Genomic DNA, 26,202 nt, shown 5'->3' with positions numbered 1-26,202 from the left:
TTGAGCTCTAGACAATCGAAACACTCCCTAACATACAGAGCCACCCCACCGCCTCTCCTTCCTCGCCTGTCCATTCTGAAGAGTCTATAGCCATCCATTGCAGCACTCCAATCGTGAGAGTCACCCCACCATGTTTCTGTGATGGCGACTAAGTCAGAATAAGGATGTTTTCTTTTTTTGTTACACACGAGTTTTGTTGCACTACTTCATTCTGGGGAATTGTTGATACCAGAACTTGATTGATGTTTTGTTTCCTTGGAAATAAAACTGAAACACTGATACGTCTCATAGGAGAGGAACCTTAATATGTTTGTTTGGAGTACATTGAAACACTACTCTGATACTACTTTGCAAAAAAATGCTTCTTTGGCTCTAGCTCAGTTCAACCTCTCCCAGAGCCAAGAGCTCAGGACACGTCCCTGGTTTTCTACAGCATTATTTTACAGCTTTTCTCAGAAAACTTTCAATTTTGGTAAATGTTTTATGGAAAAGATACTCTCATTAACCTAGCGTTAAGTATTTTGGATGTCTTTTCCCACAATTAGACTTTGTTGGTGTGTTTCCTGTACTTTGCCTTGGTTTTGTGTGCTCTGTCTGTGTGAGATTACATGGGGTTTTCCTTAACTTGAAAAATCTTATCTTTTGTTGATGGGAGTGACCTCACTATTTTTAGAGCATAATGCAAGACCCATCTTTTCACATGAGCCTTTCCTCAGTAACAAAGAATGACATCATGTCCCAGGGATACTTTTAAGAAAATAATCAGACCCTTAGTAACTAGATACCAAAGATTAAATCAAGACAGGGAAATTGAGGCCTTTTACAAGATACATCTGCACAAGCAACTCTTGCTTATAACCATAGTAACTTTGATTTGCCTAGCCAAGGAACTGATAGTAATGAAGCTACAGCAGCTTAGGTTTCAGCAATTAAGTATACACCAGGACAGGATTATAGAGCTACTAGGACTTCTCTAGACTACACACATCAAGGCCATGTCTAGATGACTGCAACTGTACCCCTTGATTACCATTCTCACCCACAGGGGTTGTGAAGGCCAGCACCCAGGGGTGTGAGGGTCACACAGCCAGCACTGCTGCACCTCTCATCCATCCAGAGGTTGCTGAAAACACACAACAATTCTGCTCAGAGGGCTCCAGGAACGTAAGGCTCTGGTCCTAACTTTCAAGACCAATTGTTTTTCACCAGAGTGATTCAGCTGCATAGAACAGAAGAGTGAACCATTTTTATGGAAGCCATAAGAGCCCCTCAGGCATTTCAGTCACTGCAAGACTGATGCTTATTTTTACCTCTAGTCCCTGCCAACATCATCATGAAAGTAGCATTCTCTTACAATCCCAACTAAAGAGACCATGTATGCACCATGAAATCCAGTGTAACTTTGGCTTTTTGACAGTGAAGCATGCAGAAGGCACTCAGATACCACAGTCAGTGTCAGGAGTACAAAAACCCTGAAGTTAGATAAATACAATAGTTAGTCATGCACTCTCTCATGTGGGAGAGCAAACATCTAATTGATGCAAGGTAACATTTAAGAGTCTTCAGGCAGAACTATGATGGTAGGAGGATTTATTCACAGAGAAGGGGAGATCGCAATTATTTTGCTACACAAAGTGGAGTCTCCTTACTGTGGAGAGGGTTAAAAAGCAAAGGGAAACATTCCCTTCCAACTGATTTGGAGGAAGCAGACACCCCTTCATCATGGGCACTCTCTGGGAAACTTGACTGACCTTAGTTATCAGGATAAGAATTAAATCTGGGACAGAGAGAGAAATCCAGAGGAGGAAATATTCTACTGGCTGGGGACAATAGGCATTTGTGAAGTGCCATATACATTTATTATGACAACAAAGCCTTATTGACACCCTTTCCTTATTAAAAGAACAGCCATTTTCACCACACATCTGTTTCCCATGTGAGGCAAGTGACTTACCTCCTTAACTTCAAATATTCAAAAACAGACATAGCAAAAGCCTTTCCTCAGTAAGCAAAGGAGTTTATAAGCTATCATTTCTGAACAATGGTTACTATGCAATGGATTGTCCCACTCATGAGCTACAAATACACTGCATACCATCAAGAGCTTTTAATAATTTTGTCATCTAGTTCTTTCAAAAATGTTTTTAGATTTCTGCAATATGTTCAGCTGTGAAATTGGCATGTATCCAATGTTAACAATAGACTTTAAGCTATGAATCACCAGAGGAAGAAAAAAAAATCACAAGAATAATGTTTAGTCATATTTGTTGGAATATATCAGAACAAGCAAATGCAACCCTATGCCTCAGTGGTCTACTCAATGCAAAACTCCTGAATTCAGTGAGAGTTTTACCAAAGGAAACCCTGCTTTAAAATTCAAAGTACCTTGAGACTGCGGTATTTTTGCAAACAAACAAAAATATATTTATGAAATCCTACTGCAGCACTTGGTGAAAAGTTTTTTCCTCAGTACTGTGAGCCTTATGATTTGAGGGGGGTGTGGGGGTGGGGAAGGAGGGGCTATGGTCTGGCATGTTACATGTGATGCTAAGGACTCTGGGTCAGCTCCAATACGAGTCTTTAAAGTCTGCAAGTTAAGTGTCACACTGCTTGAACAGCAGATGTCAGAGCCCTTATAAGAAGCTTTTCATGAACAAAGTGCTCATTATTGGGCTGTCTAGGGATAGACAGCAGGAAAATCTGATTACACAAACAAAACTCACATCAACTCACTTCAGGGAGTCTCTAAGGTAGTGCCTCTGCCAAGTCAGGATCTGCAGCCCAGAACCTTCCTCCTTCCCCTCAAAGCACTGAGCAAGGTCCATTCTTGTCACTGAAGAGACCTCAGTACTTGGATCCTCTTTTACAATGTATCTGAAGAGCATTCACAAGAAAGCAGGAGAGCCAGGTTCAACTACTTTTCCTTGCTTGAGGTGTTTCAGACTTGCATGTCCATAAGGAAACACCCCAACTATTATTGGCTATTCTGCATTGGAAGTCTCTCAGCTTCATCCTGCTCTGCTGCACAGAAAAAGGATTCAAGATTTTTTTCACCAGAAAGAGAAAGAAAGTAGGAGCCTGATTCGACAGCCAGGTAATCATCACACTTACCAGAGGGGAAGAGTCCCTACTCCTACGAATATTTTAGGCATTTTATCTACTGACCTTTGAACAATCTACAGGAATATGCAGAACAGCCCATATCCTGGTACCTAGGGCAGCATGATGGATGTTGGTTTGGACTCCCTCCAGCAGAGGATAGAACTGAACATGGAAGCATTGCAACGGCCTCAAAATTTCACCCAATGTTTGCAATTTCCAAATTCCACAGCCAGAACACCATGCTATTAATATCACTTCATAAGCGAACATTTCCAGCTAGTTAGATCTCTCGTGTTGATTTCTGCAACAGGTCTCACCTCTTTAGTAATATCACAACCTCACCAGCTGTAAGAAACTATCACAGTCAGTCGTGGAAAGGGACAGCAGGAGCTGAGCACAAAGCACCAACATGTCACTGCACAAACTACCAAGAATAATAGATCCCCTTAAATTAATTTTCTTATTTTTAAATAAACATAGTCCAACTACAGTTTTAATAGTTGTGTTGAGAGCTCCTCTTCCCCTACAGAACATGTACCACCCCACATTCTAATCTTAGTACTTTCTCCTCTGTTTCTCAGTGTTCATGGAACAGCTGCTGTTGGAGAGGACAGCCTTGAGAAGGCAGCCGGGAATGAAAGCACCAACATCACCAATAGCCCCAACTGAAGTCCTAAACCTGTATTCAACAGTGTATAAGGTAAATATTGCTCTTTGAGACTTCAGGGTGGATATCTGCAAGAACAGGCAAGGCCTAAGTCTGCAAACTGTATTATTTCTTATCCAAAATCCAGAGAATTCAAACCTACTGGCTTCATTTGTCCATCTCCAGGCTCTAACAAGTATTTAAGCAAGTTCTTAAATTATGAAAAATCACCTCAAACAAAATTATCACTAAATTTCATTACTAGTTTCAAGCTCTAGTTCATGACTAGAGCTTGAAAAAGAAGTACAGAACATTCAAATGGTTCCATTTAAAAATGGGATTCTTGGATTAAACGAACCTAAATAGAGCTAACAAAGACAAAAAGGATGAATTAACTGAGGCAAATTTAAGTTGGAGGAAGCTTTTTTTCATTTATTGAAAATCCCGGGGGGAAAAAACCTATTTTACCTTAAAGCAAAACACGTTTGGTAGCAAATGATTTTATGTAGGTTCCCAGCCCTACTTATCCTCTTCCCTTCCTTTACAGGCACACAATCCTGGCAAGTTTATTGCAAAGTAAAGAGGCAATGTTTTCTGTTACAGTTTTGGCAGGACATCAGTGGTTAGCAGTTGCCATGCAGGAACCTTCCTGAACAAATTCACTGTGGAACAGGAGCACCTTTTTACTTTGAAACAAACTGACAAAAGCAATTACACCACAGGTGGGGAATTATCCTGCTGTTAGTATGCATAGCTGCAAGTGTTTGGTTTTAATAACCAGAAAGCAAGATGGCTACAAGACAAATTGTCTAATCAATTTCCTGATTTCTAACTGTTGAGTACTTCATCCCCTATATAACAGTGTACCAAAGTTTCTCAATCAAGTGATAAAGTAGCACCAGCCCTTACTTTTTTAAATGCTGTTAATATATTTCACAGATAACCAGCTGTTAACTCCTTGCACCCATTAGCTTGTGGTTAGGTTTATCTGCTCATATACAGAAAGTCCTGTTGTTCTAAGTTACACTGGATTTGCATCAGCCAATTCCTCTTCATACAAATGAGCCTTTCCTGTGAACAGCAAGGCATTTATGTCAGCGAATGTTTGAAGTATGAGCTTCTCTACACCTAGAAATGCTGCTGTGAATAACTGTATGAGCTAGTCTGAGCAAGCAAATTCCATTACACAGAGTACTTCCGAAGTTGAATTTCAAACCAGCTTCATTGAAAATTGTTTTTTTCCCCCTCATGCTTTTGGGGGAAGCAGAGACTGCCTGCTGCACAAATACTGAAGAGCCCAGTCCCACCAAATCTGGATGGCAGCCCAAATTCCTCAGAAACCCTGACAGGCAGCCAGCCCAATGAGGGAACACAAAACTGTCTGCTTCACTACCTGGCATATTGAAACTCCAGTGGTTCTTATCCAGGAGATTCAGCAGATCCAACTAACAGAGCTGCAAACATAAGTGTTGGAACTGCTGACTGCAGGGTCAGTAATACAGTGGGGGTACTCCAGATCCATTGGCTCGTGGCAGTCTGGATCCCCCATAACCTGCTTCATGGGCTCAGGGGTGGATACCCTGGCAGAAACCCAGAAAGGATTCCTGCAGAGTCCAGAGAAACACCAACTCTGCTGACATTTCCAATTTCACAGACTCAGCAAGTGTGGATAGGATCGAATTTTTTTCTGACCAGCTTTAAATTATTACTATATCACTGTGACATCAAATCTTTTGCATCACTTCTGCTACTTAGCACTATTGATCTTGTCTCTGTTGCAGGAAACAGAATTGGCAGTACCCGACGAAATAAATTGGACTAGCTCACATCATATATTTTTATTTTGTTGAGCCACAGTCCATATTCCAGAAAAGACCCAGCTCAAAATTATTTTAAAGGCCAGTAAGTCAGTGTATTTGGTTTGTGTGGCAAGGTTTTGGTAGCGGGGGAGCTACAGGGGTGGCTTCTGTGAGAAGCTGCTGGAAGCTTACCCTGTGTCCCATAGAGCCAGTTCCAGCCAGCTCCAAGACGGACCCACCGCTGGCCAAGACTGAGCATCAGTGACGTGGCTTCTGTGAGAAGCTGCTGGAAGCTTACCCTGTGTCCCATAGAGCCAGTTCCAGCCAGCTCCAAGACGGACCCACCGCTGGCCAAGACTGAGCCCATCAGTGACAGTGGTAGCGCCTCTGTGATAATGTATTTAAGAAGGGTAAAAAACTGCTGCGCAACAGCAGCCGGAGGAGAGAGGAGTGAGAATATGTGAGAGAAACAACTCTGCAGACACCAAGGTCAATGGAGAAGGAGGGGGAGGAGGTGTTCCAGGCGCCGGAGCAGAGATTCCCCTGCAGCCCATGGTGAAGACCATGGTGAGGCAGGCTGTCCCCCTGCAGCCCATGGAGGAGATGGTGGAGCAGATATCCACCTGCAGCCCGTGGAGGACCCCCATGCCAGAGCAGGTGGAAGCCTGAAGGAGGCTGTGACCCCATGGGGAGCCCAGGCTGGAGCAGGCTCCTGGCAGGACCTGTGGACCCATGGACAGAGGAGCCCACACTGGAGCAGGTTTGCTGGTAGGACTTGTGACCTTGTGGGGACCATGCTGGAACAGTCTGTTGCTAAAGGACTGCACCCCATGGGAAGGACCCACACTGGAGCAGTTTGTGAAGGACTGCACCCCAGGGAAAGAACATGTGGAAAGGACCCACATTGGAGAAGTTCATGGAGGACTGTCTCCCATGGGAAGGACCGCACGCTGAAGCAGAGGAAGAGTGTGAGGAGTCCTCCCTCTGAGGAGGAAGGAGCAGCAGAGACAACACGTGATGAACTGACTGCAACCCCCATTCCCCGTCCCCCTGTGCCGCTCAGGGGGGAGGAGGTAGAGAAAATCGGGAGTGAAGAACAGAGGGGTGGAGGAAGGTGTTTTAAGATTTGGTTTTATTTCTCATTACCCTACTCTGATTTGATTGGTAATAAATTAAATTAATTTTCCCAAGTTGAGTCTGTTTTGCCTATGACAGTAATGGGTGAATGATCTCTCCCTGTCCTTATCTCAACTCATGAGCCTTTCGTTATATTTTCTCCCCCCTGTTCAGTTGAGGAGGGGAGTGATAGAGCAGCCTGGTGGGCACCTGGTGTCCCGCCAGGGTCAACCCGCCACAGTCAGTTCTTCTTATGCTTTACTTTTTGAGTACTTGTAAGAGCTTTCAAGCTCACTGCCCTAGTCATTGAAGTCCTCTGGTTTTATACAGGAAAAAATACAGGATATAAAACAAAAGGGACTGCTTTCCCTAGCTGCTTCAGTGAGCTTGGAGAGGTGTAGCTTGTCAACTTTGCATGAAAGCAAGCCAGAGGAGCACCCCCTTCCACAGCAGCCCCCTCACTTTCCATGTTCTTTTTTGTTCCACAGTAAAACAAATGCTGTTCCCTTTGGTTATATGAAAATGGAAAGGTACAGATTTTGATCAGTTTTTCAGTACACATAGGAGAAGCAAGATTCAGTGGGAAAGGTTGTATTTTTCACTGGAGCCAAGTGGTACAAGTAAGGGGAAAAGAGCCACCAGGCTCTTTGACCCAGAGTCACTATGTCAGCACCATACAGTGGTTAAGTGCACACAAAGAACCTGGAGTTGTATGGCATTTGTTTGGTGTGAGGGCTCTTGGGGTCATAGCAGATTGCTTGATCTAGCACAGCAAGGAGAGGAATTCTTACATTCAAGGCTGGTTGTGATAAATACTGCTTTACTGAAAAAATAAAGCTGAAGCCTCCCACCTAACTAGTAGGTCTCCTTAATATGTTTTATTCAATGAAACAGCATATTTTAATGAAGTTGTTTAGTCAAAGCGTTCTCTCTAGTTTAACTTTTCATGCCTGCTGACACATCAAGAATACAATTACAATCAGTTCCTGTGCTGTAAGGCTAGTTCTTGCAGTATAAAAGCCTTCCCACTGGAGACAGAGCTGCGATCATGATTAACTTATTTAACACAAGCTACAGTGACGCAGGAAAGTGACATCTTAAAACTCAACCTTACAACAGACTCCATTTTAAGGTATTTGGCTTTCAGCAGGTGTCATACATAAAGTGCTCCTGTAAAACCACTTACTTCACTTCCTTATTCTTCAGGAAAACACAAAGGAAGCTGACTAGAGCCTGTAGTTTGCACTACTGGCTTTCCCACTGCATATGCAAAACCAGACTTGTGGTGCAATTTTTTCTATGCTCCTTTGAATATGTGCCTTCCACTTAAAAAACACATAAGCAAAATCCAAGTTGCTAGCATTATGGAGCATGAAGTAATTTGTAGGAAGTAGTATAGCATTAGTTACAGCATTTCCCCCTTTGAAAAAGATATAACTAAAGCTTTTTTTCTTATAACACCCACAAAATAACATGCCCAGTATCTACTTCCCCCAAAAGAGAAAGAGGACAGAAAGCATAGTTGCTGAGAAAGACAGGAAATGAAAAACCATATTTTTTTTTATAAGGACAAGCAAAAACTCTGAAGGGCAAAACCACACAATAAGTAAAAAATAACTCATCCATGCTTCCTGGTTTCAGCACCTCTGTTACATTTTAAAGTGGGAAATACACCTCTCACCTGCAGGTATCCCCCACTGCAGTCACCCAGATGCACTGCTGGGAGCGGGACTAGGGAGAGGTCCCAGCTAGGGCACACGAGCCCCCCTCCACCACCCCCAGCCACACGCTCCCTTTTGTTGGCAGCAGCAGTTCCCTCTGTGTCTAGGCTGACAAACTACAGAAAAGACTAGTCAGATACCTGTCAGATTAATTTACTATCTGCTTAACTGTGGCAGTCTCTGGAGTCATGCACCCTACATTCATTAACATTAGTTAGCAGCGGGGGGAGCATCCAGGAGATGTGTGTGTGACCCATACTATAATATAAATGGGCTGCCCTGGATTGCCCACAGGTGTGGGGAGAGAAAAGCTAAATAAGAAAGGCAAGGTTCTCCCTCAGAGGTAATCCTAAATGAGTGCTAAATGAAGGTGTTGTGGGCACTTCTGCTGTTGAAAATGATGCTGCCCTTGGGATAAGACACAAAGAGAATATACTGATGACTAAGTGGTATTTTAAAAAGCCCGAGAGACTTTCTGGGAGGAACATATTTGTCCAGAATCCTAGTCAAACTCTATTTTGAGAATATACATCATGTGTACAGAAACATATACAGCTTTATCTGGAAGAGGCTGGTATTTTTTCCTCCTTTCCCTTCCCAGCAGTGGTAATGGCCATGTGGTTGATTTGCTACACCTCACTGCTTGTTGCTGTTAGTGACAAGTAAGACAGCCATAACTAAAGACTTTAAAGCACCCACTTTCTCTACCACCTTCCTCTGCTTAGTCCTGTCCTGTCCTGTCCTGTCCTGTCCTGTCCTGTCCTCTCCTCTCCTCTCCTCTCCTCCTCTCCTCCCCTCTTGATTTTTACCCAGCCTCACCCTCCCTTTACTGGCATGTTATTTACCTCTTTTTCAGCCAGTTGGGTCCTGCCATTCCCAGTTTGACCTTATGTTATCTATCCAGTGATCCACCGATGGCCTGTTATATTTCATACCCTTATTTTTTTCTGCCTTTCATTGCATATGCACATCATAGGCAGATATTTTTTCCTCTGCTTGTGCTCTGACCAAAAAAGTAAAAAACAGAAGAAAAGCCAACCCACTCTGCAAGTTCATATGAACATGTCAGAAAACCTGAGTTTCTAAACTTAGACTCTCAGTAAAACTTACAAACTTGGGCTCAGGGCTGTACTAAGGCAGACACACAGCTTCTCCCCCTTCCCAGTATGAGTAGAGCAGAGTGAGCTTGCATCAATAACTGTTGCACTTGTATTTGCCCATAAGGTAGTTTGCACATATGAAACCTGGACTGCTCACAGAGATCTCCCCTGAAGCAGAGACCCCATCAGTACTATGGAATAGTTACCTTTCTTGCCTTAACACACATCCCAGAATAAACTCTGCCTTTCCACTACACCCACCCATAGCATAAAACTATTGACTTCTGCTGTGTTTGTGATCACTGCAGTCCCAGATCCTTTTGTGTGCTATCTCTGCCTACCTGAGTATTTGTCTTCTGCAGCCATTTATTGGCTGCTTCTTTCTATTGATAGTATTTTGTTATTGTCTCACAAGATTTCATGCTGTAAGGTTTTGGAACGACTTTCCATTTTTATGAAGACCATTTTGAATCCTGATCCTATCTTCCAGAATGCTTACAAACCTCACCTTTGTTTTTGCCATCTCAGATTTTATGGCCATATTCTGCCTTGCTTTACTCATTCGGTTGTGGAGTTCAGTGGCCTTTGATCACTAGGAGCTGCTATTCAAAACAAATAAAAGGGAATAAAATATTTCTCACAAAGTCTAGATACACATTTAATTAGTTGAAAGCTCTGTAAATTGCGTACAATTGCAATCATACATTTTTCCTTGTGTTTAATTTGCTTTATTGTATTCTCAGAATAGTATTAGGAAGGAAAAATATGGATTGCTTTATATGTGGTGTGAGGTTAAAGAGATGAGCAAGTCTGTCAGGAAAAGCTGTTTTGCATTTGCTGACTACACTTGCTAATTATACTACAGATATTTCATAGCTTGTGCATTGTGCTTTTATATGGCTCATTCTTTCATGTCTCTCCATTGAGTTCCCCTGATTTAATAATCCAGATAGCCAAGTGTCCTCACATCTATTGCCTTCTCTAACAATCATCTCCTCAGCACCTTCCAAGATTAATTCCCTAATAGATATTAAAAACCAACAAAAAAGCCCCAGTCCTGTGTCCACGATGGCATGGTATATGTGACCAATAAACACTATTACCTGGGGAAAGCTGACTTACATGATACAGAGAGACATGAACCTCACTACCTCACTATTGCTGGAGAAAGCCAGCTAATCTCCACAGGGCTGCTTACCGCTTCTTTTGCACAGTATTTCTGTCTGTATTCCATTATTGCCTACACTGCATACAGGTGAAGATTGCTGTAAATTATTCTGAAGTGGTGGAAATAATCTCATGAGGTTATAATTAATTTCACCTCATCATATAGTAGAACTGTAATCTTCAAGGAACAAGGACATTGGCCTAGACACATCCAGTCTAAAATTAGAGATTATATGGGTGAAGAACCTATCTAACCAAAGCCCATGGAAACTACCTTTTACTTATTTTTCTGTCTGTAAACAGCATAGGGCTGACACTATCCTAACACATATATTTCTGCTAGGTACACAATGTTAAGTAGGATGAATCTGAGTCTACATCTTTAACATTTCTGTGATGGTCAAGTAAATGTAATGGTGAATTTATCCTTGCTACTATGGTTAACAATTTATGATCAGTGTGTTTATTATTGAGTAACTAAGAGGATGTAAGTCCCAATTTTTTATAGGAGCATTCAGGAAGAAGGCACTAAAACTCTACATGATTCCTCATTACTCAGAAATACTCTAGACGAGATTATGTGGCTTGTCTAATCACCACTATGACTATTTCCCATGCAGTAGAGGGCTAGAAAACATGATTATCACAGACTAATTTTGAATCCTCTAGTCATCCCATGAAAATTCTCAACTGAGTTTCATTAAACTCGGGATAATCAAATGACCTTGACAGAATTCTTTCAGCCCCTGGGCATTTGAACACTAATGGCTGATAAAATATCAGCAAGATATCCAATGTCAAGACGCTGATCTGTGGCAAGACCAGCTTTTAGTCTCTTTCTCAGAAGATGTAACACCTATGACAGAAGGGAAAAAAAAGTCAGAAGAAAAAGTAGGGAAAGAAACAGACAGGAGGTCAATGTCTTATGTGTGAAAGGAGGTAACTTTATTATTCTAAGGACTTTTCCTCTTCTTAATTCTCAAACCTACTTCAACCAAAAATTAGACCAGTTCTGTGATTGCAGCTATGATTTATACATATACCATATACATACAGCTTCATTGTATTTCTATTCTTTCCTTATCTAGGGTGTATTGGATTTTATTCTCTTTTCTCTTCTGCTAAAAAGGTGCACAGTAAACTCCTGGGTACACTGACACTTGAGTCAAAGGGTTCAAGTCCAACTACAGTTGCTTAAAAATCCGCATTACTATTTGCCTAGAGTTGTGAATAGGACTGCATTCATGCTTAAATGCACGCACGCATGGTGGGGGGGTTTCCCTCCTTGAGGTTGGACAGGATGTTATCCTTCTTCAAAGAAGGGAGAAAAGAGAATAGTCGTTGAAAACTGGGAAAACCTAGAAAAATGTTTGACAATAGAACTTAGCAAAGACGAAGGTTTTACACAATGGACCTTCTTAGTAAATGGGAAGGTTTTAGAGACTTCTGGCCATGTTAAATTCCTCCCCCACTTCCCTGGGCAGAAGTCCAAGATCAGCAAGGAGGTACATAGGTTGTAAGTGACTATTAAAGTAGACTGAAATCTGTGACCTTTCTGAACTCTGTAAGTACCTCTTTAGCTTGTAAACTGGAGTTTGGAGGTACAAACATCACCAGCAGTTGATGCTTAGCTCTTCATCAGTTTGCAGGTAATTTGTACCAAATCCCTGTTCATGCTGACTCCAGAGAACACTGTAAGGTATTTTATATGTCTATGTTCACACTGTCTACTGAAAGCTCTGCAAGCTTAATGCTTGAGACTTTTTTGGTTATTGTATTTTGTGCTCTTTCACAGATCTGAATTAACATTCTCTCCTTCATTTAAAAATGCTGACTGTGCTTGCATTCACAGAGGAGAAATTGAGGTGCTGCTTCCTTCTGCCTTTGTTTCGCTTAGGAGCATGCAAAATGATTGTGACTATGGAAATGTTTTGTTTAAAAAGTAGAAGAAGATGGCCAAATACAATAAAATACAATGCATTCAGGTTTCATTACACTTCCTGTGAGCCCAACACTGGCTGTGGATGCTGGACTGCAGACCAGGTATTCATGTGAAATCTCATTAATCTAACATCTGCTTGCGTGACGTAGTCTCTGCAGATGGATTACTAAAGCATTACAGCTAGCTGTAATCTCATGAAACACAGCACATCCATCTAATACTTTTATACATTAGTAACCATAAAGAAATAGATCTTCATAAAAAAGGCTATTTTTGTACCTCTGCTTCCTCTTAACTGCAGCCTGAAATTAGTAAAATTTCAAGCGCTTGTCAAATAAAGTGCTTGTTGTGGCCAATTCTTTAACTAAAACATTTTATTTGTCTTTTAGAAAAGTTCTCAGATGTTTGAACCTCACCCTAAACTCCCAAAACAAACAAAAAACCCCTGACAGTTTCTAGTTATTGAAATAATGCATTTTGACAAATTCAGCTTTTTAAATGTTTTACGTTTTATCTTATAAAAAGCAAAGTAGTAGCTTCAAAACACAACCAAAATAGAAACTTTCCTGAAATTTGAAATTATGTTTGTTGACATTGTAGTCTTTCTTCATGAAACAAAACTGTCACAATTTCAAAAAGGTTTACATTAAATCAATGGGGGGTTATTGTTTAATCAGAAAGCTGTTGAAAAGATACTTCTCAGTTGTAATTTGGGGTCATAGAAAAGGTGTGATAGCTGAGGTAACAGTTACAGGGTTTCCCTGACTCCACTATCATGGGGGACTTGGTGGGATGAATATATAATTAATACAAAGTGCAACCTGATTTGAATGAGCCATTCCTACTGGGAACTGGGAAACAGGAAAAAAGTGAAAGTTCAGTTCTTTGAGGGAAGAAAAAGAAAATCTTATTTTTTTATTTGTCTTTTAGAAAAGTTCTCAGATGTTTGAACCTCACCCTAAACTCCCAAAACAAAAAAAAACCCCCTGACAGTTTCTAGTTATTGAAATAATGCATTTTGACAAATTCAGCTTTTTAAATGTTTTACGTTTTATCTTATAAAAAGCAAAGTAGTAGCTTCAAAACACAACCAAAATAGAAACTTTCCTGAAATTTGAAATTATGTTTGTTGACATTGTAGTCTTTCTTCATGAAACAAAACTGTCACAATTTCAAAAATTGAACTAAAACATTTTATTTGTCTTTTAGAAAAGTTCTCAGATGTTTGAACCTCACCCTAAACTCCCAAAACAAACAAAAAACCCCTGACAGTTTCTAGTTATTGAAATAATGCATTTTGACAAATTCAGCTTTTTAAATGTTTTACGGGTTATCTTATAAAAAGCAAAGTAGTAGCTTCAAAACACAACCAAAATAGAAACTTTCCTGAAATTTGAAATTATGTTTGTTGACATTGTAGTCTTTCTTCATGAAACAAAACTGTCACAATTTCAAAAAGGTTTACATTAAATCAATGGGGGGTTATTGTTTAATCAGAAAGCTGTTGAAAAGATACTTCTCAGTTGTAATTTGGGGTCATAGAAAAGGTGTGATAGCTGAGGTAACAGTTACAGGGTTTCCCTGACTCCACTATCATGGGGGACTTGGTGGGATGAGGACAAGCAGCAAGTGCCTCCTGTTTCTTGGGGCAGCATACAGCCTAAGCTGTGTGCTAAGGATATAATGGATATACAAAATAATGAATGTTTATAACGGATAGACAAGGATATAATATGCACACAAAGCTCCTGTTCCTTTTATGAATACACCATGGCCAATTCCCTGTTAATATATTTGACAAAAGTCTTTATTAATTTTAGCTCTGCACAGGTACACTCCACACATATAAAAAAAACGTCCCCATCATCTACCTATTACCAAGTTTTCTTTCTCATTCTTTTTTAAAATGTGGGTAGAGGTGTGGAATTCTCAGGGGCTCCATCCAAACTGCTGTCATCTGCTGTCAATGAAACAGCATGCACTGGAACCCAACAGTTTCTTGACAGCCCCCTACCACACCTTTTGAAACTGGGATCTCAGTAATGTGGGAAGAAACATATATAAGATAATGCAAACTACAGCTTCTACATTTGGTGAGGATTTATCGGTTTGGGCCTGAATGAGGATCTTGCTTGCTGAGAGTGGCTAAGTGGTGCCTGCCAGATCTACGTTGGTGGTTCCATGGCACTGGGAAGTCTCTCAGTTACTTAAGCAGAGTTAAATTTGAGGGAAAGGAAGCATTTCACCTGCTGTGCATTCATTGGCCCAGATTCACAAATTTTGGTCTCCAAGTGGACACAGTCTTCAGTATAATTTAAAATAGAGAACAGGATCATGTTTAAAATTAGTTTAGGCCCAAGAGCACAGGCTGCTCTGCACACTGATTAGAAACGTTGTGTGCTCTGGCTTTGAATCTTTAGGTTTTTGGATGTCTAATAAATCAAAGACTCAACGGAAATTTTTCCAGTGGCAGCCACAACATCTGTCTCTTCCCATTGAATTCTTCGGAGTGCAGGATGAAATACCGTCTCTGTGATACCTTTCCCTCTCCACTGGTATTACAGTTTCCCTCCATTATCCAGTATCTTATTTTCTGAAAACTAGCAGTCTGGAAGCTTGGAGATCTCCTACCCCTCTCACTAAGGAATGGCATCAAAAAGTTTTTAAAGGGGGGAAGACAACCTTTCCCTTGCACTCAGTTGCGTGTCTCATTTTCATCAAACTAAATGGAAAGAAAAGCAATTTAGCATATTTTTCTATTGTATGGTGTTGAATACTTTATTATCTACCAGCAAGTAGTTGCATTAGTAATATTCATTTAGCAATAATGAGATTCCTTCTAATTTGCTTTTTGGCTCTATTTACTAAGAATTACCCCTAGTGAGCAGCAACTTGTTTCCATTGCATGTGTTTAATTTTAATATGCTTACAGGGATTAACAGCTCAACAGCTGATGACAATGGAGTACTATAACAGGCAGGGTTAAATCATGCAGGAAAATATTAATCAAACACTTGGTTTGACACGTAGAGCTATATTTCAGAAAATGTATCCTTCATCCAGCAAAATTTGACCAGTTCAGAGACATTATCGGACCTGAAAGTGATCCTTATGATTTTCTAGGACTTCTTGATTTGAACTCACATCTAATTATATAATGCCATAAAGTACATGAACAATTGCCAAGGTCACTTCAGATAGCCTTATTGCTTTTTTTATTCAAGCAGATAGCCCTTCAATAGTGAGAAATGTGATATCCAGGAATTCCAGCTTGCCCTAGTGTAATCTCCTTCACAAAATACAACAAAGAACAATTGTGTGAAGCACAATGACCTCAGATGCTTGAAAGCTCTCAAGCTATTTATGAATGTGGAGTGGAGAGACTAAGCATGCATTCAGGATGAGGAAACATTGACCAGAAACAGCCCATTTTAGTTGTGAATTATTTTTGTATCAGGAAGCGTTAGCAGAAAACAAAAAGTACAAGTACTGTGATAGTCAAGTCAAAGACAGGCACACTCATTTTTGCATTAGTTCTGAGAGAGCATCATACCTCTTCAGAGATTAGCGTGAGCAGATGTGACATGCAGTGTATATGTCCTTGAGAAAATTCATGCGTATTACTATGAGGAGTCCTTGTACACCTGTATTAGTGGAGATCTAAACTAACAAAGAGATTTCTCCTAGCATTACTGTAATAAAAACAGATTACTTTGATTTGTGAACTGGCAGCTCTGTTTATCCAAGGAAAAATAACAACATATTATTTCTTGTTGGTAAGTAACCTGCCTATGTATGTGGCTTACTGTCAAGCAAGAGACTGCATACCAAATTATCCATGGCAAATGAGCCGTGATGTGCCCATTCCCCAGATAATAGGTGCTAATATGTCTGTGATTGTGTGTATGCATGCATGTCTGGATAGCAATCTTTTCTACAGACTGACAATATTTAAAGGAGAATTTGTGGGCTGGACCAAAAGAACTGTCTGTGCTACACATATTTGCCACTCAACTGCTGTCAAATAAAAAAAAAAAAACAAAGAAAAAAATGCGACTTGCAATTGTAACTATACTTCCGTGATTTACAGCATCTGCAGTCAAATGTGTCATCATCACTGTTGTATGCTATAAAAAGCAACCTCTCACAAACTCTCCACCCTGAAAATGACTTCACCTCTAGGAGTTTTAAATCACAAAAAACATTATTTTATTTAGACTATCAGGAAACAGGAATCACCAGGAAATATTGCACTGGAAAGAGATAGATGCACTGAAGGCTAGAAAGTATTACGGGAATGTTATACCCAGGAGCAAATGTCGGAGAGATTAGGAAGTGAAATAATTGATGCTTGGGAATGCCAATCCAGAGAAGGACAAATCTGGATCTGTCCCTTTTCTCTATGTTAACAAGGCATTTTCAAGGAGAATGTACTGAGAAAGTAAGGTAGATCCTGTATGTAAGAACTGTGTATAATTAAAATTAGGTAAATACTAAATTCTGAAGTTACATGTCCATGTAGGATTTTGTTGATTATATAAATGAGGGCCATTGTGATTTATGATGTCAAAGGGACCTAAGAATGCAAAAGCCCTTGAAATTATGTTTGCTTATAATACACAATACTTTAAAAATTGTTTTGGAAGTACTTTAGAATATATTTCAAGCTTTTGGATGGAGTGTTGTTGATTTTTTTACTTCAAAGAATACAAAATGAACTTCCCTGATGCTTTCCTTACTTTTTTGAATAACAGTGATTTTATCTTTAAAATAAAGAACTCTGATTTTTTTATAATTCGAAAGTCACTGACAAGCATGCAGTAATCATCTTCTGTTGTTACTGCTATTGTACATGGAGTCCTCTCTGAAGCACCATAGCTAAGTTAAGAAAGAGAAGGGATATTTCAGGACCTAGAAAATGAAAACACGAGTACAGAATGACAACTCCACTAGAGACTCTAGAATACCATCTGATAATCACAGTTGCTACATTTCCAGTAATGGCTAGTTAAGAGTCAGTCTTAACTTCATTTTGGAGCTATGGCCATAAAGTCTTACAGTCCCACTACGTGCATCTTCATTATGACCCTACAGTGATCTGGTAACTGGATACGATACTAGATAATAACTTTCAAATACAAATTTCAGTTCTCAACAGACCACTGTTCTTTCAAAGTTGTATCTTATTTTCAGTCTATTTCTGCATTCTGTTTTAATCATACACCATCCCAAAATAATACCATATATGTCAGTATATGGTGATTCCACCTAAGTCTTACAAGACAGATACTTTTTCTCTTTAAATTGTGACTTTACTGAGGTATCAAGGACACCCACTGTACAAAGATTTAAAAATTGGGAATGTGAAGTCATATCCCTCATATCTGAGAAATGAGAAATGACCTCTAAGGTAATACTAAGTATCATGGATACGAGATGAACAGGTAAAACAAATGCTACTGGCACTTTTATCCTTACTTATCTGTGTCAATTGCTGAAACAAAAAATGTGATTATGTGAAATACAGTCAAGTGCTGCTCCTAGGCATTTACTAGTTCAATGCCTGTCTAATGCTGAGCTGCCAAAGACACACACACATGAAGATGCTGAAGTAACAGATGAGCTTACTTTAAGCTGTTTACTTTCCAGAGTTTAATACACAAGTTAGGGAGCAAGTCCTCACCTCCTCATTTGGAAATAAGGCATTATAATGTTATCATTAAAACTGTTAAAAAATATAAACCGCCATTTTCCTCTTTTCTCCTTACCATTAAAAATATAAACACCATTTTCTTCTTTTCTCCTTTGAAATTGTACAAGACTTTACACACAGCTTTTTATGATATTTTAGTCAATACAATAGGTAAGATTTTTAAATACCTGACAAGCCATTTTTTTAAATAAGATTAGTGTTCTGTGCATTTTCATGCTGCACTGCAAAACTGCCTCTGTTTTGCATCCTCAGAAGTCTGTGTTTAATGAATTCACAAAGAAATAGGCAGATAATCAGGTTAGGACATGAGGAGATGGGAAAGAAGGGTAAAGAACAAATAATCTTCTCCTTGCACATCACTTCTACCTTTTGAAGTAATATGGTCTCCATGACCATAGGATTTCAGTACATTGCACTTTTTAATGTTTCTACTCATTGGCATAGGAAATCACTATTCTCCCCACTTTACGTTCCGTGGGTGGATATATAGAGATCTGCAAATGTAACTAAGTACCTCAATTTTTTTGGAAATGACTAATCTTAAACACCTTTGAGAACTTAGCAGTTCATGGTACAGCACAGATATGAACTCAGGTCTCTTAGGTGGCAAGCTAGTACCCTACCAAGGGGGCTATGCTGCTTTATTCCATAAAATACCAACAATTAAGTAAAATAGCTCAGAAGTCTTTCTCCAGCCTAAGAGCAAGAGGCATGGTCCAGCTTATGATAATACAATTAAATTCTCTTTCCTTAAAAGATCAGCTGTGTCCACACTGCTCAGTGTTGCTAACCCTTGAACTGTGCCTGGATGTCTGTGAGGATGCTAGCTGGTATGGGTCAAAACTGAGCTATGGTGCATGCTAACAACTAAACAATGATTACAGGACACTACTTGGACCTATGCCCTGGCAGTATTTAATATGCTAGTGTAGATATAGCCAATTACAGCAGTTACAAGCCTTCTAAGACATCACTATTTGAGAAAAGAAGTAAGACTGGGAACTTCCCCACATGGGGGTAGATTTATCCACTTTGGTCTCTGTGTATAGCACCGCACCCAGACTATTTTCTGTTAAACTCTGTACAATGGCTATCATGTCTCTGTGTGCAATGAACATGAATAGCAAAGCACCTTTTCTCTCCTCCCTCCTGCCCCTCAACACACGTACACACACTCTAACTCAGTTCTCAGGAAAAACAAAACAATTCTGTGAAACAAGCCAATTCAAAGTAATACAATGAATCCGCAAAAAATAACCTGTAAGAATGACAAGGAGGAAATGATATCACTTTTTGCTTTATCCAGGGGGTGCTCTTGCATAACCTGTTCACTGCACACAACAGCTCAGTTCCAGTTTCATGCAAGGCATACTTGAAAGCAATGCTGAGAACACAGTTTAAGGTAGAGGTTGTTCAAAACCCCATGTTTTCCAGGAATCAAGAAAAACTTTTCTCTCTTTCTGCTGAAGTGTTTTAAAGTACTTATGAAAGGCACATAGGAGAGTGGTCCACAGACAACTGCAAGCCTGAAGCTGATAACCGTGTATTCAGAACTAAGAGCTCATAAAGAGCTAAAATATTTCTTGTTATGAACATGTATTACAGCTTAGTGGCTTGAACCCTTGAACCCTTCCTATGAACTCTTGCTTGACTTTTCTGACTACTGCCTATGTTTTCTGATTGCATTTGATTCAAGTGTTTCTTACATGAATTGTCTAGGCTGACCAGCTGGATCCAGTAACTCTATTAAAAATTGAATTTATTAGGTGAGACTAATCATAGGGTTGGCATTCTCTCTAAATGTCTTCATTATGCTGCAGGAAATGCAGTATCCATTCGGCATCCGTACTGAGAAATGAGGATTATCTACCTTGCCAAGAATATGGTTTAAAGAATTCTGAAATAGCCACAAAAATCATGAATGCAAAGACACATGCATGTAGGAATTTGTGAAAATGCACATTTTAAACAAGCTACCTCAGCTCTCAGAGGCATGTTTGAACACAATGATGTCCCCTGCACTCTGAGCCCCAGCTGGCAGCCAGCGGCATGCTGGCCCAGCTGGATCACCAGAAGGTACAGCGCAGCAGGCTGACAAAGCTCCCAGTACTGCTACACTAGAGCAGTCTCTGCCACCCTTATGTCCAGCCACTAAACCATAATCCCATTTTCTTTCCTAACTTCCCTAATCCTTCCAATCTCCTGCAGGAAAGTCAGTTCAGTAAAACCTGAAGAGCATAGGTTCTTCCTCTGAGATTTTGGGAATGAAGGAACTAAGGAGCAGGGATGCTATTGTTACCCACATCATACAGCTGCAAAGAGTTGGGAATAAAATGAGCCATCCCCTTGAGTGACCTGTTGTCATTCCAGGGAGAGTTCTAGGAAAGCAACCGTCCTTTAATAATTTTGAAAACTACACTTTTTTCTAAGTCTTGATTGTAAGCCATTTACTAACCTCTTCAATTCAGTTTCATAAAGTGAATTTTATTCCTTTATATGTTAGAAGGTCCTGCTGTCCTTAACGGAAAATTTTTATTTCTTTTAATTACTTAAAAATATATTAGGGCAATGGGCAGCAACAAATTGCTTTAGCTTCTTTTGTAAGTTCCTTCACTGATTTCTGAGATGATAAACTGTTTGTAATATATCTATAAATACACTCATTAAAGTGAAGATTATTCATGGCAAGATCCAAATCTGAGTGCAGTATCCAGCTATCTCTCAGGATATCATAATGATTCTCCTTTGGGGGCAATACTTGACACATTACCATAAATTCAAAGGAATACATAAAAGCATAAATCAAGCCATGTCTTTTCTGCTTCCATTGCTTGTCTGTATTCACTGCAACCCAGCAGGTGAGTTAAATATCTTAGAGATGTTTAGAGATGTCTTAGAGACTCCTGGATCAGGAAAAAAGAAGAACCAATATGAACCATTGTCGAAGGTGAAACAGAAGGATACCTTTTCGAGGTTCTGAAATAGTGCAGCACATTTGTATGGAATTATTAACTTCCATTTTTCTGAACTCTGCTTTTTCTTTGCAGGACTAGAATATGAGGTAATACAACATAGTCAGATAGCCTACTTTCTGTACTGTTAGCACAATGAAATGAAAGGAGAAAATAAAAGAGAAATCTGAAAAATTACATTCCTGTGTGAGGAATCTCCAGGTTCATGTTTCTGGCCCAGAGTGGCTGTCAGTCTGGTGTATTCCATTAATGGGTGAAAGCCAAAACAAGCTAGATAGTTTTAGGTAAGCACTGATCCAGAATGACCTTTCAGGAGACTCTCGAAAGTCACGATTGGGGTTCTGAAATAAAGATTCTTCTTCATGTCAGGTTCCCTAACATTATTAATTAGCAATGTTTTCAAAGTGAATGAGGTTTTGGTTTGGTGCAGGATGGCACTGGGACATGACATGTGAGAAGCCAAATGTTTTCCGCTCCCATTATCTTTAAAAGGAACATTGTGATTCTGAGTTCTGTCTGCAAATGCCCAAAGATTTCTATGTGTTTAATGTAGACAGGATCAAAAGGTTAAAATTACCATGTTCCTGTGTTGTTGAGTAAAAAAATTCTTTAAACTCTACAGTGCCTACAGAATACTGATGGATGCACATTTCTGTGATGCGTTTTGTAAATATTACCGCTAGGCAGAATATTTTGCAATATTCCTTTCAAATTTTGTGTTCGGTTCAAAAGGATTGTTATTGCTTTCACTTCTTTTATGAATGTTGTTATAGATAGCTTTTTGTGTTATGTTGACTACCCATCCAATTCCTGAACAGAGGAAAATGGCAGGTTTTTTAAGTGAGATGCAATCAGAGTTGCATATGATCTGCAAAGTAAGAATTATTCTCTGAAGAAACTTGAGAAACTTCAAACAAGTTTAAGAAATATATTCAATCTTAAAAAAACCCCAACAGATTTAGATTAAAGTAAAAAGTAAATAGAAAACACAACTGCTGTGCCATAAAGTACAGCAAGTTAATGACAAATGGAGGATTCTAATAATGTCTGTCCTTACCAATCTTATTAATTACTTTTATATTCATTTTATGAAAAATGCCACAGTAAATATATGACTAATAGGAAAGCAATTTGGACTCGTTTTAGGGGAGGGGTGCTAGGAAGCTATGTTTGTTTTTTAGTGTTAGCTACTTCAGTAATAAGAGATTTTGCATCAGAAAGCCAATTTTCAGAAAGCCCAAGAAGTACAATTCAATCTGTGTTGGAAGTTTTTTTGGGTAACTTTTCCTTGTTTTCCTTATGTATACAATTTGAACTTTTAACCATTACACAGATTAATTTATAACTTAAGCTAGTATATGGAACTGCAAATTTACCTATCATATTAATGCCTTTGTACTAAGTTCTGCTATATTAAACAGATTTCATTATCTCCCTATTGTCCATAAGGTATGTTTGTAATGAATGCAAACTGTGAGGACCTGTGTCTAAGCAAACAGACTCTCCTGAAAGAATACATAAAGTGTGTGTGGCTTCCTTGACTGTAGTTAATTGCTATTCATTCCTTTTAGCAGTGGTTTCTTTATTGTTAGCTTTTTGGGAAGCTTTTATCAATAATGTTTTCTCTATATGCTTTGGAATAGGAATGCATCTAGGCATAAGTCATCCCATGCTCTTTCTAAGCCAATTTTGGTCAATCTAATAGTGAAACGATTCAAAGAATTATCTTTACCATCAAGGCTGACTTAAAAAGCAGTACTAGGCTCCAACTCCCTTCTTTGCTGCACAGCTCTTTTTTGTTTTATTTCTGTCTTTTATTTGATATTGTAGTCTCACAAGATGCAACTACTACATGGTTATGAATGAGAATTTATTGAAAGGCTTAGAGTTCTGTCCAGGAAAATATTAGCAATTTTTTTTACTAAGGGATTTGCTATTCAAAATTCAAATTCTTGCATCTTAAAGCAATTTTCAGTATACTTTCACTTGCTTATTGACCAAATTTCCAGGAAAATGCACTCCCTGCTCTCCAGCAACACATCACCTATCAAGGGGGGCCCCAGATGTCCTGTATGACTCTGGCCGTGACCCCAGAGCAGGCTGGGCCCTGAATACAGGACTGCAGCCCACTGGGCCAGCTGCATCAGCCAGCAACTTCTTCCCCTTCTCCCATGATTTTAAATGTCCCCAGAAAATTTTCCAGAAAGAATTTTAAAAGTCTTGGTTTTCTCTTCAAATCACCAAAATCCCCTGCAATCTGGATCTGCCTGTGCAGTTTGGGGCTGAAGCGGTCTGCTGCTTCTGACTTCATCAAGGCACAGCCCATTTCAGAGTGGCAATGGAGGGAGAAGGTTCAGCCTGGGCACAGGACTGCTACCCTCCTGACCATGTTTTCACCGTGGTGGTAAGGAGTCCCTTTCATTCACACTCAGTCAACCTTGCCTGTGTTTTTGCACAGTGGTTCAGCAATAGCAGGTAGAGAGGCTTCTAGCCTCGTGGCTAAGGTACTCCCAGGCCTGAGAAATGGAGATTTGACCTCGTTAAGGTAATTTAAACCAGATCTACCACTTCCCAGGCAACTTTCTACAGTAATCACTGGACTGCTGTAAGAAAAGTAAGGCATATCTTTACCATTAAAAACAGTGGAAACATTATTTTACTTTGAAAAGTAGTACTTTTAGTGTGTAACATTCTCAAAGCACCTCTGCTCAGCCGGGTCACTTCAAAAATTAGGTAAGGAGTACTTATGGAGATATTCATACTGTCTAATTTTGGCCTTTGGATTTAAGTGTTTTAAACTGACCTTCACTGGCACCGATTTCTCTCCATTGGCTACAAGAGGAACTTCAGCATGCAGCTTTCATCCCCTGAATTATACCTTTATTATGTACTTAAAATAGAGAGTAGGACTAACCCCTCTGGATTCTGAGTCCCACTTAAGGAGCTGGTACATTGGTCAGATTGGGGTCATTAAGAATTTGCACAGAAACTTAACTGTGAGTGCCTGGAAAATGTCTCTGGCCAGTGGAGATCAGTGCCTTCAGGGCTTGTTTTGAGGGGATCTGAGTGTGGAACAAACAAGCCAGAAGAGATTGGAATGAAAGTCTGACCATAGCTAGGAAATGATATAAAGTCTTCCTACTTGATAAAGATTTCCCACCATAAACAGAATGCCATTCATATCACTTGCTATCCTCTCACAAGTGCCAAAAATTTCAGCAAAAGACAAAGAAAAAAATGGACCAACAATACATAACAATTCTACAGCCTGTCTTTATGTTATGTAGAAGCTGAAATGGGGTGACAGCTAGATGCTGACTCCATGTAGGACTTTGCATCTGACAGACTGTTTTGGGTAGAAAAAATTCAGACACTACAAAATAGGCAGCTGTGTAAAAGGTTTGAGGGATGCTTCTACCTTTGTACAGATGCCTGCTTCAAAGCATCTGAACACCCTCCATCTAAAAGAGCACTGCTGTGGTCCTACCTGGTCTGAAGGTTTCATCCTATGCTAATAGTGTCTTATGTAGGCTGTGGCAGGCACTAGACATTGTGCTTAGTCAAGATGATAAAAACAAGGAGTTTTAGGATGGATCTGGAAATCACATACATGGCAAAGCATGGAAAAGCATATGTTCTTACAAAATGTCAAGATTAACCATTAATAATTTTAAGATAGTATGATAATAATAATAATAATAATAATAATAATAATAATAATACACAGAGAAGCCCCTTCTCAGTATGGGTAGACTTGAAACTGAAATAAGTGGGAAGCCTGTCTGAATAAAGCAAGTGACCCAGATCGAACTACTTGCTAGCTATCAGGCCATCAGTCTCTAAAGTATTCCAGACATTCAATGAAGGCAACAGGAAGTTCTGGTCCAAGGCAGTAACCCTGAAAACAAAGATGTGTGCAAAATGCACTTACTGTATTACTATCATATTAGTGCATGCCTCCATTATTTAACGGCACAGTTTTAAAGACCTGCCTACCACCCACCACAAGGTAAAATATCTGTATTGATTACAACTTGGCAGTAAGTGCTGTTGTTACTGTTGCCATGGTTCCCTTCCCACTACATAGCATCATGCCATTTACACTCTTAATTAAATACTTTTCTCCAAGTGAGTTCTGATTACAAGGATAAGACAAAGGTTGATGCATTAAACTGGTCCAGGGTGATTACTTACATTATCCACGTCATTAGCATTAGTGCTTTCAGCATCAGTCTGGTAAAACCTGCAAAAATTAATGAAAGATTCTATTAAGAGAAAAAAGTCATTTTGATATTCCTCTTTTTTTCATCAGTTTCAGGGCCATCAGCAGCCTTTACAGTTCCTTTCCTCCTTTATAATTATTTAAAATAGGACCTTTTTTTGCTGTTTACAGGCATCATTATTAGTAGGTTATCTGAATTATTCTCATATCTTGATAAACATACAAAGTCCTCAGTAAAACCTAGTCTGTTTACTAAACTTCTTAAATTATGGAGCCTATTCTGAGGACTGAAAGAAGAAAATGACAGAAGGAAACCCTGAAACACCTAAGAGAACAAAGCTGATTACAGGCTGTATAACTATAAATAGATCAGTGGCTGTAATAATGCTTCAAACTGAGGGATTCAAGCACTGTTTAAAAAAGTTTGACGTTGCCTGCTTATTCATCTGTCTTAGCTCTGGGTGACAGGTTTCAGACAGAAAATTTATGGAAAAAATAATCTGGAAAAATTACAGTTAGTTGGTGAGATCAGGTGGAGTTGGGAAAAGGTTATTTATCCAGTTCTTCATTAGCAGTAGAACTGCATTGCCAAGGTCTGGAATACAGTTTAAGTTTAAAGATGCCTACTGATATTACCTCATTTAAACATCAGTTTTGAGAACAGACAGCTCTCAAAAGCCAAAGATTATATCATTCTTCTAG

The sequence above is a fragment of the Aptenodytes forsteri genome, unplaced genomic scaffold (genome assembly GCF_000699145.1).
Source record: "Aptenodytes forsteri isolate BGI_AS27 unplaced genomic scaffold, ASM69914v1 Scaffold92, whole genome shotgun sequence".
Lineage (NCBI taxonomy): Eukaryota > Metazoa > Chordata > Aves > Sphenisciformes > Spheniscidae > Aptenodytes > Aptenodytes forsteri.
Note: the sequence above shows the minus strand (reverse complement) of the source record.